The sequence below is a fragment of the Peromyscus maniculatus genome, chromosome 2 (assembly GCF_049852395.1).
Source record: "Peromyscus maniculatus bairdii isolate BWxNUB_F1_BW_parent chromosome 2, HU_Pman_BW_mat_3.1, whole genome shotgun sequence".
In the NCBI taxonomy this organism is placed as follows: Eukaryota; Metazoa; Chordata; class Mammalia; order Rodentia; family Cricetidae; genus Peromyscus; species Peromyscus maniculatus.
In genome coordinates this window covers 57,520,314-57,538,863 of record NC_134853.1, presented here as the reverse complement: position 1 = coordinate 57,538,863, position 18,550 = coordinate 57,520,314, and the positions used below count along the sequence as shown (strand labels likewise).

The following is an 18,550-nucleotide window of genomic DNA, read 5'->3' as shown; positions in this document are numbered from 1 at the left end:
ATTTCCAAAGGCTGCGCCTTTGTGGTTCTTAGCAGCTCCAATGTCTGATTCACCCCAGGTCATATGCTCACAACAGATGTGTCTCTGAGGGATATGGCTGTTACCAAGAGAAGAACTTGTTCCTTGTGTCCCCCCTCATTCCCAGGAGTGGTCACTAGAAAAGAAAGCCCATGGCTTTCAGGTGCAGTTCAAACTGTACCAAACTACTTTTCTCTGTCAAGTGAAGAAGCCTGTCTGGTGTCTTCTGAGCCTCCCTCTTGGGTATCTTCTCTGCTCATGGCTGTTTCCCTTTAGGGATATTCTCTCTCTCTCTCTCTCTCTCTCTCTCTCTCTCTCTCTCTCTCTCTCTCTCTCTCTCTCTCTCTCTGTCAGATGTGTTTGTTCTCTGGACCCTAGGGAAACTAGACTGTGTTCTGAGACTATGGCGATCTGTAACCTCACTCATCAGCTAACCTGGAGCATTCTCTTGGGACCAGTCAAGAGACTCCTGTAATTTTTGTTTCCTAAAAACTCCAGCCATAAACCTGGGTTCTTTTTAAGGCTGACTTGTCATGTTAGCTCCACACCGCTTTTCAGCTTCCATTTCTATTGTTTATCTGCTACATCTAACTCACTAGCTCTCTCCCAGTTCAGTTCACAAAGGAATAATTCGGAGGCCAGCTTGCAGCTGCCTGGTCAGGTAGGGATTGGCTGCCTTGGTTGGGTTAGAAGTCCAATCAGCTGTCATCAAGTTGTTGTTGGGAACACTTTGGAACCAAGCAAACCTTCCCCTTTAGCATTGACTGTGTGAGGTAGTTTCTCTTTAGGGTGTCATGATGGGTAGACACAATGATATTTCAGATCCATCCATACTTCACAAATGAGCTAGTCTGTGAAATATCAACTTGGAACTCCGCCCCCCCCCCAACAACAACAAAACAACTGAGCTAGTCTGTGAACTATCAACTTGGAACACATACTCAACGCTACAAAACTTCTAAGCCTGTTCTTTATTTTTTTCCAGAGTGCGAAAGGTAGCGGGGTGGGAGGGTAGGAGCTGTTTTGTACCGTCGTCTCAGTCGGTGTGCGTCTTTGTTGCTTGGACAGTTTGCCGGCGGACTTAGGTACTGTCGGGTTTCACCCCATCAGTGAGGACTCACAGCTTCAGCGCTGCCGTCTTCTCTCTCCATTGCTGTCCTTCCTAATAAGACTCCAGCTGCTCTTAGAACGCCACCCCAATCTTGTTAACATTGTCTCCAGCACATTAATAGGAAGCGCGGGTCTGAAGAAGAGTGACATTTCATGATTAAAAATACATTTGTTTAAATGGTTCAGTTGTCTCCATTTGAATATTGCCCACTGCTTCCATAATAATAGCAGAAGTTTTCACGGATGTTTTTAATGGCTAACCCTGCTATATCTGCAGCGGCAGCACAAAGCCACGCATAATACATCTTGATTTGATATGTGCTAATTGCTTATTAGAAATTACCCAGTTGTAGCCTATCACCGCTGAAATTACTTTCAAGGAAAAAACTGGGCACTTTTGAAAGGTGCATTAATGCCACTAGGCCATGAATGTCACATTTAGTATTCTAAAACAGTTAACAATAATGGCATGAGAGAGCCAGTATATCCAAAAGCATCCTGTGCTCACTCAAGGAAGGCACAGGGAGAAGCTGGCCAGATGTGGACTGGAATGTAACAAATTTGTTTGGTCTATTATTAGTTTATTCAGAACCATGACAACTCAAAGCAGTTCATGACTCTCGTGATGAATAGATACTCTTGATTATTCCATTGTAGAAATATCAGGTAATCCAAACCTTCCTAACCAAACCCTGTGGAGGGGTGCCTGAGCAGCACACTGTGCCTGCTTTTGATCTGAATAATGAGATGACACTTTGCATCCTTTGCGCCCACCTCTGTGGTACCATGGTGTCACATTTTGTTTTGAAGACATTTCAGAATGATAGATGGAGGCTGGGAGATAGGGAGATAGTTCAGTCACTGAAGTACCTGGCACACAAGCTTGGGGCTCTGAGTTTGATCCTCAGTACACATGTATCGGTGTGATGGCATATGCTTATAAACTCAGTACTGGGGAACTGGAGGCAGGGGGATACCTGGTACTTCCTGGCCAGCCAGCCTAGTGTAATTCAGAACTCCCAGTCCCAGTGAGAGACTCCATATGCAGAAAAGAAGAAGGTGGATGGGCTCTGAGCAACAGGACTTTTACACACACACACACACACACACACACACACACACACACACACACACACACACACACACACTTTCTACAGATAGTTCTGCACAGGACTGAAATAACCCACTGGGAAACTGGGTGACATTGTCAAGGTGCTTCCCAGAGTTCAAGACACAGAAAGGAGCCAAGACTCAATGACCCCCTCTGTGGAGGGAGGTGTAAGCAAACCATAGAGGCCCTCTCTGGCTTCAGTAGAGGCATGGGGCTGGGCTGGATGGCACTGGAAACAGACTGCTTCTTGGACACATGACAGGTTTGGGTGAAATGAAGCACTGATCCACAGTAAGAAGGATTGTGAACGCAGTGTTCTATGCTCCCTTCTCATGGGTGAAATGAAGTACTGATCCACAGTAAGAAGGATTGTGAACATAGTGTTCTATGCTCCCTTCCCATGGGCTGTGAAGGGCAATGTCCACAGCTCTTTGTTAGTGTTGTTCCATTTTCCTCTTTTTGGTGTTGTTCCCAAGGAGGTGGTTGGTGTGCCCAAATAAGGTGACAATAGGCAGCTATGGGCTCACAGGTTCTCCACACCCTCTGGGGAGATGCTACTTTCTTCCCCAGGGCTCAGAGCTCAAACCCATGGGGAAGTCTCTGCTTGGTACTGCTGGATCATGTGTCATGCCATGGACTGGGGAAAGGGAAGGGAACCCAGGTCTGATCTGACACATTCCCATCTAAAAGGAAAGGGGACACTTTAAGCAGGCCAAAAATCCTGTGTTCACCTTCAAACCTTATCCTAGATCTAATTCTGACTGGATGGTACTTCTGTCGAAGGCATCCTGGAGAGATCTTCATGTGGACCAGGGACAGTCCTGCATTGAGTGTGCTCATCTCCAACCTGTATCCATGCCCTTCCTCCCATTCTTCAGTGGTCTCGGCATCTTACCTCTTCTGTAGATAGTACTCCTCATGCAGGCCAGTGTTTAGAGACAGACAGCCCGGAATCCCAGCCATCCACTGTGTTTGCACTCGATGTCTTCATTAATAGGGAAGCGTTGATAGTTTTTGGACACTGGTATGAAACCCTGGGATGTCTCACTTCAGGAAAATGAGTCTGGAAGTAGGCAAAGGATGGAGGGAGAGAGCAAGAAACAAGATAGGAGATGCTGACAACGTCTGGCCAGGTGGAGTGACTAATGAAGATGACCAGGGCGGAAAAGGAGGAGAGCTGGTGGCCCTCCTGGCCGTGATAACCCTCAGTGTTTGGGGAATAATTTGACGATGGGGTCCGATAGAAAGGGTGACCGTATGTCCTTAAAAACCCAGCCCTCCAACTTCATAACTGAGTAAGAAGGAGAAGAATGAGGGGTCTAGAATGAGGGGATCTAGAATGAGGGATCTAGAACTCAGAAGGTAAAGCAGAGCTGAAGAGAGAAGGGTGAACAAAGATTCTGTGAAAACACTCTATCACTGAGATTCTGTCCTGCTGGGAAATATGCAAAAAGAGAGTCACCCTATCCTCACACTCACACTCGGGACTCACCCTGTCCTCACACTCACACTCGGGACTCACCCTGTCGTCCTCACATTCACATTTGGGACTCACCCTGTCCTCACACTCACATTTGGGAGTGACCCCTGGTTCTCCCCCCTCCCTCCCCTGCTTCCATCTGTCAGCCATCCCTACTGATTCTACCTTTAGACTTTAGCTCCAAGCTGGCCACCACCGCCACTTCCCCAGTCCTTACCTCAGTGCAGACTGTGCATTCTCTTCCTGGACGACACTATCTGCACCTCTCTTCCTGGACGACACTATCTGCACCTCTCTTCCTGGATGGCACTGTCTGCACCTCTCTTCCTGGACAGCACTGTCTGCACCTCTCTTCCTGGACGGCAGGCACTGTCTGCACCTCTCTTCCTGGACGACACTATCTGCACCTCTCTTCCTGAACGGCACTGTCTGCACCCCCGTTCTTGCCGCCCAGATCTGTTCTCACACGGCAGAGGGAAGGTTTTCTTTAAGGGTTGAATAGCGTCACTCACCCCTCTGCTTAAAACCCTCTTCGTGGCTTATGCTCAGATTCAACTAAACACTCAGCCTCACTTCAGCTTCCCACAGTGAGGCCTCATAGACTCGTGCCTTGCCTCCCCCTCAGCCGTCACCTCCCCTTCACCCACTATGTGTCCACCACACTTTTCCTTTAGCTTCATGGCCATGCCGAGTTCTGTATCATTTCTGCTGAACTTCCTTCCTGCCCAGGCTCTTCTTCCTCCTGGCCTCCCATCTCTCTGGCTTAGACTTCTGCTCTTATTCCCCTCTCCCCATCCCCAACAACATGGGCTGGTTTTAATGTCTGAAGAATCACCCTGCAACAACCCAGCCCTCTTTGCCCACCCTGGTGCTCCTGCCTTAACACCATCGCAAGACATGGAACAGGGAACCAAGGAACAAGACTCACGAAACTTCCGTGGGCCCAACCTACCCCGGCAAACTCGCCCTGCACTCCCTTTTAAAATGTGTCCCAGTTTAAAAGGATAGACTCACATTAGTTACTTTCCTAAATGCTGTGACCAATCACCAAACAAAGGCAACTTAAGGATGGGAGGGTTTGATTCATGGGTTGAGAGGAGATAGTAGGTCACGGCATCCGGGTAGGGCCTCAGATGGCTGGTCACATCATGCCTGAAGTCGGGAAGCGGAGAGAGATCAATGCTGGCACTCAGCCAGCTTTTTTCACTCTATTCAGTTCAGCAGGATGATGCCACCCTCTTCGGTTCAACCTCTCTGGAAAGCCACATCTGGAGGGGTGACTTCTAGACGGTTTCAAATCTTGTCAGTTTGACAAATCTTACCATCACAATAATATTAAAAACTGAATTCAGTTTTTTAAGATTTATTTTTAATCTGAGAGAGAGAGAGAGAGAGAGAGAGAGAGAGAGAGAGAGAGAGAAAGAGAGAAAGAGAGAAAGAGAGAGAGAGAGAAGTTATGTGCATGTGAGTGCAGGTACCCTTCTTGAAGGCCAGAAGATGATCCTCTAGAGGTAGACTTACAAATAGTTGTGAGTCACCTGACCTGGGTTCTGGGGACTGAATTCTGGTCCTCTGCAAGAGCAATATGAACTCTTAACTGCTGAGCCCTCAACATTTTTTAAAAATAAGGTTTACAGAATTCTTCTTTTGACAAAAAGATTCATCTGGAAATTTCTGAAAATACTTTTCTCATATATTCAAAGTTTGTGATTTTATTTTCCAACATTCCGTTCACACAAGTGTTCAAGGATACATCAGCTGTGGGAAACAAAGAGTACTTGTACTGCTCCTGTGTCGTGATGGTAAAATGGAATCACAAAGGCGTCCTGGGGATGAAAATGAACATCAACAATAGAGTCAAGGCTAGAAAGCAGAAAATGCTAGCATTGAGCATTTGCTGGAATCAAAGACTAACTCAGCTTCCCAACAATCTCCTCTTTAAAATGGAGACAAAACTCCCACCATTCTCTTCCAGCTCTGAAGCAGACTGTGGGTAAGCGACTAGAAGTTTCCTTCAGCACCAGGTTATCGAGTTCCGGGTGGTTCATTCTCAGAGCCCTCCTTGGGCAGCTCCAACCGTCAGGGAGGGCACCTGTATCATGCGACTTTTAATAATACAGTGTGTTTTATCCTGTGCAAACAGGCAGAGTCGGCACTGAGACAGAGGACTTAAACTTCAGTGTAATTTAGAAAAGCAAATAACAGATTTTTTTTTCAATAAAAAAGGAAATGAAATTAAAAACAAGACTTCAGTTTCATTTACCAGACTTGAATGACAAGCTTGGCCGTGGTGAATTCGGTTCCAGTTAAAAACGTCTCAGCTCTCTAAGCAGCCAGGCATATGGGGACGACGGTGCTGGCTCCATTCTGAGCTTCTCTGGGCTGTGGGCTTCAGCTGGGCTCCAGGTTATTTTAAAAGGGGTTTTATATGAATAGGTTTCTGTTTATATTAACAAAGCTTTCTGTGGGTACAGACCTATTTGATGCTAACCAAGATGTATAGTGGGACAAACCCTAATGCTTAGACATCCAGAAATCAAAATCTAGACCCAAACCTTGTCTAAATACAACTTGATCCTTGCATTTTGATTTGGGTGGGGAAATAAAGCTGGTGCTCACTCAGAAACACTTTCAGGTTGAAACAATCTCCCAACGGGCTGCTCTGTTGGCTGCTCTGTTCCCCAAGTCAAGGGTGATAAATCCTATTTAGGCAGCCGTGGTAAAGGAAATTGAAGGCCAAGTACATTCAGGGGTTGTATTAACTACTTAGTGTTTGTACATCAACACCCAGCACTCCTTAGGAGCTTTCAGCCTCATGCTGCACGTTCTACTAAAAACTACAGGGTCCAGCGGTCACGGTCTCTCAGCATGCAAGCAGTGAGGACTGCTCCTGAGTGTGGTTTTCTTACGACCTGCAGAAAAAAACAGTTTGACCAAAACATTCAGGTTTGCTTTTAAATAGATTTAAATGATTCCAAATTAAAACACCCCCCCTCCCCCAAATCTCATGTTTTGGAACAATAATAATTGCTGCTGTTACCATTGATCTGGGCAGTAGCCTGGAACATCAAGTGTGTTGTTTGCTTAATTTTCATAACAACTCCTCAGGGTAGGTCTTATTATCTCTCTTGTACAGATGAACAAATTAAGGGTCAGATAGGTTAATATGACCAGTGCTGTGTAGCTAAAAATTGGCCCACTCAGTATTTAAATCCTGGCATTTATGAATTCACACTACCCCCTGAGCAGTGAAGAACCAGCCTTGTGGGAAAAACTATATTGCTTCATGTCATGAAGCTGATCTGTGTTCTTTTAGAAGGAGACTAATTATAATAGTTCTGACATTACCCTAAAAATGGCGTCACCAGATGGTCACAACTTTTTATTGACAGAGTGTTACATTGTACCCTGGCTTACTTCTTCATTCTTGTTTTGGTTTCATTCTTGAGATTTCAGAGGTAGGTCCTGTCCTGTTCCTTTCTCCCTCCCTCACCTCAGTTTTCTACCATGCTATTGAAGGACAGCAGCTCAATATTTACAAAAAGTTGTATACACATTCGTTGTTACACATATAAGTCTGGAGAGTATTTAGGCAGGACTTTTCCCCCTCTAAAATACAACATACTTATAAAGGGTAGAGGTCAGAAGTTCATAATTCAGTGTACTTTCTCAACGTGAACACACTCAACAACCAGACGAAGAGTGAGAACATCAGTAGCAGAGGCAATGGCACCTAGAATGTGGCTGGGATATTACTTCGAAGTCTATTGATGTAAGTAATTTTTTGAAAGGTGAGAATACCTTTGAAACATACTCCATTATGCTCTACTTTGTGCTCTCTGCATCCTGATTTGTTTACACCTGTTCTCTTAACCCATGATGTGTTTAAAGAGAGGCAATGGTTAAACGACGCACCATAATGCGAATGCCTCTCCTGCTCGAAATTCACACGAAAACTCAGCATCCTATAATCACTGGGCTACCTTCTCCTGGTAATAAATTAAGATCGGGTTTTCATAATAACCATCTTAAAAAGACATTGCTGTTCTGAATTGTGAAATGCTGTTTTATCATTAAGAAGCAATGGTCAATTATGACTTTTCACATATGCTTACCAGTGGGTCTGAGTTCATTTTCACCAAAGAAGGATGGTCTCTGCCAAAGCCTGCTGGTTTTCTTTTTTGGTTAATCCACACATGGGGCGCTGACGTGTGTGTGTGTGTGTGTGTGTGTGTGTGTGTGTGTGTGTGAGAGAGAGAGAGAGAGAGAGAGAGAGAGGGAGGGAGGGAGGGAGGGAGGGAGGGAGGGAGGGAGGAAGAGAGTCCATACTACCATACTGTGATCCTTCTGCCTCATTCTGTGAGTACTAAGATCACCAACACGCACCACATCTGCCGAGGCGTGTTGATTTTGAATATGACTGTTACACATAATAATTCAGGAATTGTTCTTTGTCTGCCTTCCTGTTTCAGTGATAGCTTTCCTAACATCAGAGGAAGATCTGCCACTGTGGCATACGCCAAAGCAAGCGTCGCTTCTGTCGGGGAAGGAGAGGCAGGCCTCCAGCTCGATGGGAAACGTGCACATTCGGAAACTTGGGCTGCACACGTGAGGGAGTCAGTTATGCTTCAGAGATGAGTCACATAGGGTGGCACAGATGGTACAGAGTGATGTCTCAAAGATGTGAAAAATATGGATGGAATCCACACCAAAGACTAACGTAGCAAGGTGAGGCAGACACCGTCAGACGAAAACTGTCCCAATCCCAGTGTTACCACTGGGTGATCTTGGTGAAGACTCCTTATCTTGTGCTAAATGGTTTCTTTGTTAGATGCTTCGTAAGACTCCAACATGTGAACACAGACTGTGGCATTCCAGGAGCTCTCAGCTGTGGAGAAAAACACAGAAGCATGGGTAGCACTTTACACATTGCTGGGCAAATGAGGCTGTGACCCAAACCTTTTGTTTTAATGATATAATATTTTCCCAGATTGATCCCTTCCACGCCCCTCGACCACTTCATGTTCTTTTGGTTTTTTAGAAGAGTCTGTGTTAAAGCTGAGGTCTTCAGATGATGTCTAAGAGCCCTCCGGCTCTGACAGACTTTCCCTTGCTCTTCTGCGATGTCCACTGAGCCTTCAGTGAAGGAGCTTCCAGGCACCTGTTCTTGAAAGATTCATGTAGTGATTCTTCCTCCCCGCCATGCTTTCCAGTGGTTGACTTCAATATTGGGTCGACACATCGTGTATGATAACAGGGAGCTAATAATATAGGACTGTGGGATGTCATAGTTTAATGTGAATTTGGACTTCATTTTGTCATGGGAAGAGCAGGGACCCAGTGGGTAAGTGTCTGGCCCATGGAGAGACGGGTGTGAGGCTGGTGCCGGCCACGCAAGTGCCCTCACAGACAGACCTGCCTTGCCTGTAGGCCACAGGACTCCCTTCCCCCACCACCTAGCTGCAGTCACGGGTTTTCTGTTTCCGCACTGTTACTCACAAAACAAAAATGTAGAAAACACAGACACAAAGAAGGTGTTACTGTTTTAAGTTGTTTCTTTGGAGTCTTTTTGTTTTGTTCATAGGTTATTATTACATAGTTTTCATAACTCATATATGTAATTTTATGTCCTGCTTAGGACTTTCGGTTTTTATTTCTAGGATGGTAGCAATAAGCTCTCACTGAAAGTAGTGTTGTGTTGAAACCAAGTTTATCAATGTTGTAAAAGCTGCAGCGGTTGCTAAGAGAAACTGATACTTTGTTCCCATAGGAACTGTTGTCTTAAAATGAGAAATATAGATTCTCTAGTTTCAATGAATAATAAACTAGTTTGAGGTAGAAAGCATTTCCCTCCTCCTGGAAGGAAATGTAAAATTGCTACCTTCAGATTAGAAAGGTTGCATGGTTACGGTCCTCTTAAGGAGTGAAAACCGTTCCGGGTGCCTTTTCTTTTTGGTGGCCTGAGGGGTGGAATCCAGGGTCTGGCTTGCTAAGCAAACACTCTCTACCCTAGAGCTCTTCTAGGCCCTCAGCTCTCAGGGTGACAACTGAATTGTTCTCTCGGTTTCCCTTGCCTTTGTGACAGTGCATGGTGAGGTCCGGTGGCGGAGTGCGGATGTTAGGACATGCAAAGCTTTGCCTTCTATTTGATAACAGCCAAGTGGACAATTTGGCTTTCTTGTTTGAGACGTAGCGGGAGGGAAGGGGTTTTTAGCTAGGCTGTGTGGAGTGCCTGAAGACCAGTACAACTTTGCCCGCTGGGTGTGTCCCTTAACCCTAAGCTGAGGTAGTGATGATCTGGAGAGGATGAGCGGAAATCTGCTGACTTCTGATGAGAAGCCCTGGATCTCTGTGGATGTCTTACCCAGCCAGGTACTACTGTGGCTCCTAGGCTTGGCAGCTGGGAAAGCCTATTGGTTTCTAATCTTCCTTTGCAGCTTATATGGCTGCCCCCCCCCTCCCAGGACTGTGAGAGCTAATCCTCAGAAAGGAGGCATCCCAGGTCAGTTCCAGCTCGATTCCTTGAAGGCTGGAGTCTGGAGTGTGTGGAGTCTGGATAGTGTCTTACCTTCAAGTCCTGGGGGGCAGCCAAGGGCAGTGGCAATAGTCCATTATTTTGGGAGTCACTTAGACTCCCCTGCCCAGCAACTCAATGGGAGGCTTCCCATGCCTGATTTTTGTCTAGGACTCTTGGTGTGTGTTTGTGGGGGTCATTATCACCCCGAGGGGCACTAATTTATTTAAATTATTTATATACATATATGCATACACCTATATATCATGTGTGTATTTTTAAATAATAGTGGCACTTTCACCTTGGGAGTGACCAACAGCCATCTAATTAGACTTAAAGCTCACTCAACAGAAGTGAATTCAGGCCCGGTACTGTAAATCTGGCCAACTACCCTCTGTGGAGAGGTCACAGACTTGGGAGGAAAGCCCACTACTCCCTTCTCCTAAACCAATATAATAACTGACGATCCTAAATACTTAGCCTGTGTCCTTATAAGTGTAGCTCTCACGCTCCCCAAAGGAGCTTCACTTTACAACAGATGGAGACTGTTATAGAGACCAACAGCGGGTTAAAAGTAGAGAACAAGGGACCGTGGGGGGCCAGCCCCGATGGACACGATCTATGAGGCAACCCCTACCCCTAGGACCCAGAAAACAACTGCAGAAGGAGGGCTGGAAAGACTGTGAAATACACGACAAGAGAGCCGCACGCATGAAATCTCAGCGATATGGTTGCCTGAACAAGATCAGTACAATGACATCACCAGCGGACCTGCCAATGTGGACCGGGGAAATTCCACCAGGTCCCGCCCCTGGAGAGGAGCCACAGGAAGTCAACGGCTGCTGAGAGAGGGCGAACCTGTCTCCTCCAGGGATGACCTCCCCCATTGATTATGCAATCCTAAGCAGTCAGCCATGGACATGTGCAGGCGAGCAAAGGGAGACAGACTAGGTAGATTATATATACACATGTGTATGCACACATACGTTATGTGTATATCCGCAACAATAATAACTAAAGAAGAGATCGTGAATTTGAGGGCTGGGAGGAGCTGGAAGGGGAAGGGTCATGAAGATGCAGTGTTTATATATAAAGGTCTCAAAAAATGAAAAAAAAAGTTCTAAAAGAAAAAAAGAATCAAATCATTAGAAGTACCATAAATATTAAAGTGATATGTTAATACCATTATTTACTTAAATTTCTAAATTAATTTATTTCTTGTTTACTGTTTGAGACAGGGTCTTGTTATGTTACTCAGGTTAGCTTTGAACTAATGATCCTCCTGCCTTAAGACTCCTGATTGCTATCATTACAGGTGTGTTCCACCATGTCTACCTTTCTTTTTAAATTTTAAATTCGTAACCAAAATACTTATATAATTCAAAATAAACAAACTAGAAAAATACTTATTTAGAAAGTTATGTCATGGTCTACTTTGATCTTTGGTAGGTATTTTTATTTTCATATTTTTGTATTTGTTTTCAATGTCCTTATTTACATTTAAATTTTTAAAAATATATATTTATTGCACAAAATGATGCCTTTTATTATGACATTTTCATACGGGTATATCATGGACATTGCTCATATTTTTTTGTTGTTGTTGTTTTGGTTTTTTGAGACAGGGTTTTTCTGTGTAGTTTTGGAGCCTGTCCTGGATCTCACTCTGTAGCCCAGGCTGGCCTCAAACCCGCAGAGATCCGCCTGGCTCTGCCTCCCGAGTACTGGGATTAAAGGTGTGCGCCACCGCCGCCCAGCATTGCTCATATTCTTAAATGTTTTTTAATGCAGTATCCCTAAGGGCGCAATAGTAGCATGCACCTTGGTAGTAACCAGCAGCTCTCTAATTGGACTTTAGACCTGCTCAACAGGAGGGAAATCACGCCTTGTCCTGGAAACCTAGCCAGCTTCCCAGGGCTAGTGAGATCATGGATCTTGGAGAAGAACCTAGAATCACTACTTTACTAAACCAGAACAAACCCTAACTACGTTCTAAATATTTATTCTTGTACCCGCAGATAAGAATGGGTCTCATCCCTCTTCAAAGAAATGTCTCCTTGCCCCAGACAGAGACCTCTACAGAAAAACACACCTGATCAAAATGCAAAGACAAAGGGACCATGTGGCATCCAGCCCCAACTGGTACATCTACAGTAGGACTGCAGTACCTAGGGCTCAGGGATGATAGTGGAAGAGGGGATGGAAAGATTGTGAGAGCCAGAGGAACAAGAACTTGGCTGTGAGGCCGAGTCTCCTAGAAATGTCAGAGAAGCTTCACCCATAAAGTCTCATCAACATGGCTGCCTGGACAAGACCTGAACAAGGACAACACCAGCAGACATGCTAACATGGAATAAAGAAATCTCAAGGGACCTCAACCCTAGATGAAGAACCACAGGCAACTAAGGAAGGGAGACATTGTCTTCCCCAGGAAAGATCCCCCAGTTGGTTATCTAGTACTAAGTAGCCAGTCCTATAATTATATACACACAAGTACTGTTATACAGACTGAGTAGGCTATATTTATATATTTAGGATGATATATATACACACATGTCATAGGGTTTCTATCAGCTAACGGGGGAGAGAAAAAGAGGCCTGTGACAAGTTTTCCCTGAAAGTCCCCACTACCTCCTGAGATGACCACTAACTAGAAACCAAGCTATCAACATGACTTGTGGGGACATATCACAGTGACATCATAACAAGTTTGTGTAGATATCATTTCATAAGTACACGTGCACATCCGTCTGTGAGGTAAGAGACACCTTGACCATGGCAACTCTTAGAAGGAAAACATTTAATTGGGATGGCTTGCTTACAGTTTCAGAGGTTCAGTCCATTATCATCATGGCGGAGAGCATGGCAGCATGCAGGCGGACATGATACTAAGAGGAAGTTGACTGAAATACTGGGAAGTATCCTGAGCATAGGAGACCTCAAAGCCCACCCACCAAGTGACAAACTTCCTTCAACAAGGCCTTACCCACTCCAACAAAGCCACACCTCCTAATAGTGCCACTCCTTAAGAGATTATGGGGGCCAATTACATTCAAACTATCACAATATATATAACAACAATTTAAAAATAGAGATCATGAATCTGAGAGAGGGTGTATGGGAAAGGTTTGGAGGAGGAACAGGAAAGGGAAAAACGATGTAATTATATTTGAATTTCAAAAAGTACAAGTAAATAAAAATGTTTCTTAGTGCAGATATATTCAATTACAAATGTATAAGGTTATCCTCTTTCCCTTTCATGCAAAGGTTAGCAAACAGTATGTCCTGTTCCGTACCTTACACCCTGAAGCTCTTTCCACCTCGGTGAAGAAAAATCTCCTCCACCTGCTTTTTCACGGCTAAGTACTATTCACTGTGTGCGTACTGTGTTTATTTCATCAGCCCCCTGCGTTGTGTCAGTCTGCGTTCTTCAGAGATAAAGTCAACGGGTGAACACACTAAAGAAGCGCTTTGTGATCAGGAGCATTTACCTGTGGAGGCTTGCTGCCTCTAAGATGTGCCGAACAATTCTATACACCGGGGATCAAGGCCAGGAGAACCGGCAGCTCCATTCTGGAGGCCAGCATGCTTGAAACTCAGGAAAAGCCAGTGATTTAGGTCAGCTCAGAAGGCAGGAGAAAAATCCAAATGCTCCAGTTTGCAGAGCACCAGGCAGGAGAAGTTCTTTCCTTTTTGGGAAAGACTGTCAGGCCTTCAACAGACTGGATCAAGGCCCCGTCTCCCAGCCCTACTACAGAGACAAGCTTGCTTTATTCAAACGTTGACTTATTTAAATGTTTACCTCATCTTCGAACACCCAGGATAATGTTCAGCCAAATATTCATGACTTCGTCAAATAGGCACATGGCATGATGTTAAACTTTATACCTATTAGTAGGTACCTGAGTGATATTCAAACTTTTGCTATTGCACATGGTTCTGCTGTGGGTAGTCTTTGTGTTGGTTTTCATCACTGTAACAAATGCCTGAGGGAACAACCCACAGGAAGAAAGAGTTCATCCTGGCTCAGGGTGTCGGAGGACTCCGTGGGCCTGTGCTGAGACACAGTACCTTGACAGAGGTTGTCATGGAGCGAAGATGGTCTGCTCATGGGGACAAGATTTCCCTGAAAGTCTCCACTACCTCCTGAGATGACCACTAACAGAGACCAAGCCATCAGCGTGACTTGTGGGGACATTTCACAGTCACATCGTAACAGCTTTGTGCATACACCATTCCATAAGTGCGTGTGCATATCCATCTGTGGAGTAAATGCCCAGAAATGGTGTCATAGGTCAAAGCATTAACATGGATAGGGAGTGTGCTAAGTGCCGTCCGTGGGATAAGCTGTCATCAGTAGTTTGGCTAGAATATTCGAGGGATAGTTCCCCCACAACCTTGCCAGAAACTATGTTACCATGCTTTGATTGTTTTTTCGATAGTTTGATATGTGGGCTGTGTCACATAGCCGCAATTCGAGTCACCCTCATCTGAATGAGGTGACAGGCTTTTTCCTGTTTTAGGTCTGTTCCCACTTCCTCACGAACTTTCTGCACATGTCGCTGTTCAGCCTCCATTGGGTTGTTGGATTTCCTCAGTTTTTATGACACACAGTTAAGGAGCTCAACCCTCCGCAGCAGAGGCCGCAGCGTTTATTTGGTTTGTCATTTTTAGTTGGTGTTGCTTTTGTATTAGTTCAGATCAGCCTTTCCACTGTGGTGCTTGCCTTTTGAGCTGGGACGACTAGGGCCGCTAAAGGACAGAGGTCCCCAGGGAAGCTTCCTCCAGGTCCTTGCTTGTGCACCAGGCCAACATTGTTGGGAGAGACAATGAGCACCCAGAAGCAGACATGGTGGGAAACCAGAGTATGCAAAGCTGAGTCTGAATGAGAAAGGTCACTAAAAATAGATATTCGAACCAGTGTAAACATCAAGTGTGAGATAAAACAAACAGAGGCTTGCACAGAATGAAAGGAATTGCATGGATTTCTGGGTTTGCAAACAATAATCTCTTTGAGGGAAGAAGTTATGGCTTGTCATAATTCCTGCTCCTAAACTAGGAATGCAAAGATTTAATATAAGTTTTGATAAATACTTCACAATTTAAAATCGATTTGAAAACCATGCTATTTCAACCTCATGAATTGAAAAGCATATTTGCTTATACTGGTAGCTTTTTACGGTACTTGAATCATGGTCTGACTACTTTTAGAAATGAATAATGGATTAAAAGTACACTTTGCAGCTTACATTAGTTACTTTTGTAATGCAAAATAGAAGCATGATAATGTACTGTTCAGCATGCTTTAATATGATTTATACATACACTGCACGGCATAAGTAATTCATTATGCCCTTCACAGTACATTTCCTGGGCCCAGAAGCTCACGGTTGCCACTATTTCATTTCCTAATCAGGCTGTCTAATGGAGGGAGCCTGGGACCAGGAGTGCCCATCTCCCAGCCCACACTGATCCAACAGCTCAAGGCAAATGCTGTTTGGAGTGGGAGGCGGCCTCTCAGGAGAAGGCGGGCTCTCAGGAGCAGGTAGATAACACCTTACACATCCGACCTTGAAAAAGGGGCCTGGATGACTACTTTAAAGTTGCAAATGGCTTTGAAGTCTGGAACTGTACAGGCTTCTCCCATGGTATTTGTCATTCCTGGGAAATATCTGTCTTGGAAACAGCATGCTAGAAAGGTCATTCTACATGGCAACAGTCCATGGCTGCACATCTGGGGAGAAGTCTTCACTGCTTCCCTGAATAACACCTGTTCAAGAAAAAAAAAAAATCACACACTGGATTTTCCTGTTTTCAAAGTGCGGATTTACTGAAAAGCAGAGGTGCTGGTCTTGGAACTTTACTGTGTTTTTTTAGAAGAGACATTCCATTGACACTTGTGAGTCGGAAGTGGGGAGTGATTCTGAAGTCTTGTCTAACTTCAGTAGGTCCGGGGTGCTGTGCAAATGGAGGCCCACACAGCTTATGTTTAAATATTCAGATGGTATAGATCAAGCTAGCAGACTGTTAAATAAAATATGTCCTAGCCTCTTACCTTGACAACTGCATCTTCATGATAACCTCGAAGACTGGGTTTGAAGTTGAGTTTCTCTCTGAAGTTCCCCTATATTTAAGCCATGTTTCTCTCACTGCCAATTGATGGTGGCCAGCGATGGCATTCAGACCGGAACCAGGACATGCATTCTGAGGCATGTTTCACACTCTGCACTGAGGCATTGGTAGTGGAAGCCTCGAAAACAGCTTGTGCACAGTTCAATTCCTCAGCAATCTACATTTTAACCTGGTCTGTTTAAATTCTGCTAAGAAAACAATATTGTGTGAAAAGCAAAATGTGCAAATTTTGTACACCAATTTTATTTTTTTTTTTTGCTTAACACATAAAAACCCTTATTTTGGGCTCAAAGGAATCCTATTGGTCAAGTGGACCAAATAATGGGAATGGTAGCATAGACAACATATCTCTTGACTGTACCTTAAGCAGTCTATTTTATAGCTGATGTTTTTATTTTTGCTTGGGTGTAGGATTCTTGTTCATCAAGACGGCACTTTCTTTGTTAAAATGTAAAATGCATATTGGGCAAATGCTCCAGGGCAATTTGCATAAAAAGTGATGACAAAGAGCAATTAGTACTTCATTATTATGCAGTGAAATGCTACTCTGCTCAAAAGTGACTCGAGTCCCCCTCCCATAAATCTGGTAGAGCATTGTTCTAAAAATAGTCCTAAAGAAACCTCTGTTTGTAAATCAGCATCTTTGACTTTCCACTGGCAATCCAGGGAGAAAGAAAATCAAAGCACTAACTAAAGTTATTGCCCCAGCTCTTTATACTAGGAACCAAGCACAGAACGCTGTTAGATAAGGCAGTTGGGAGATTTTAATATCTCATTAAGTTGGAGCCATATCTTATTTTATCCTTTGGGATCCGCTGTGAAAGCATGCTGATAGCAGCATCCATTCCTCTTAACACACATGCTCACACACTCAGAAACAGGTCGTGCCCCACACAGCTACACTACGCAGAAATGTCCCGAGGTAGCCCTACTTAGGAAGGCTTGATTTTTGAGTACAGATTTCATTACCATGAAAATCCTTTAGGGCAAAAATGAACTGCATCAAAGAAGCCAAGCAGGGGAGCAGGCTGGAAATGTTTACTCCGACACCTGTGTCACCAGGCTCTGTCTTTGCCAGGGAAAGAAAGGTCTTTTATACTTTGGTTTCTCTTGTGGAGTCAATGCACCATACAGAACTTTGCAAGCCAAAAATGTGTCGGGTGTGTGTGTGTGTGTGTGTGTGTGTGTGTGTGTGTGTGTGTGTGCGCGCATCTCTGTGTGTGTTTAATCTCTCTGTGTGTATCTCTCTTTCTGTCTCTGTCTGTGTCTCTCTGTCTCTGTTTCTCTGTCTCTGTCTCTGTCTCTGTCTCTGTCTCTCTGTGTTTAATCTCTCTTTCTGTCTCTGTCTGTGTCTCTCTGTCTCTGTCTCTGTCTCTCTCTCTCTGTGTGTGTGTAATAATTGAGTAATTGGATATTCACAGGAAGAGAAGGAAAACACAGGAAACTACCAAATCTTCGGAAATAACCTCAGGAGTGTAGAGATGGCTGGATTACAAACTTTTCTTTGGACATCAAAAGCAAAAGCAAGCTTGATGGGAAAGATGAGGACGGGATGGAGGTGGGGGATGGGTAAACTCTGCCTTGTTCTTGATCCCTAACCTTGTTTGATCCTCTGTGGGGATCTTGAAGGCAGGGTTCCGCAGGGGCTGACTCAAACAAGCTTTACTGACAGCCTGAGGGGTCTGTTACTCTTAGGAAGCTGGGTTGGTCCAAGGGGTTTGAATCAAGCGTAGTCTAAGCTCAGAGACTCAGGGCCCCACGTGCATTCTGAGAACAAATCAACAGGAGCAGATCCCATGCACAGCGCCTCCCCCACACAAGCAGCAGTGCGGCTCAGTGTCCTACAGCTCAGTGTCCTACGTGGCCCGTGTTTCATTTGCTCTCTCACTCCTGCTCGCCTCGGAGTGAGGAGACTAAAGTCACATAGCCTGTAGCACCCATTTCAGCAGTGTGTTCTCTAACCTGGGGCCAGTGTACGGTTGTTTTGCACACCGCCACAGATTCATTATTCATACCATTTTCTATTAATTTTTAATGCATCCAAGTTCCTATTTAATGTACAATACAATAAGATGGATATCTTTATAAAAGATGTCTTCTTGACTCAAAGTATCTTTCCTGGCTTACCAACCAGTTGCTGAGATATCGCGATGCCTGAACCATGAACGACACCCATGCTCCGCAG

The 18,550-nt window shown here is 44.7% G+C and overlaps 1 long non-coding RNA gene across 1 annotated transcript; it reads right to left on the bottom strand.

The window, feature by feature from the left end:
• Positions 1 to 974: 974 nt before the first annotated feature.
• On the bottom strand, positions 975 to 3,277 carry LOC143271643 (uncharacterized). The gene is made up of 2 exons (XR_013048849.1): positions 3,135 to 3,277; positions 975 to 1,261 (listed from the first exon to the last, which is right to left on the bottom strand). It is a non-coding gene; the product is annotated as an uncharacterized LOC143271643 (long non-coding RNA).
• Positions 3,278 to 18,550: the final 15,273 nt, after the last annotated feature.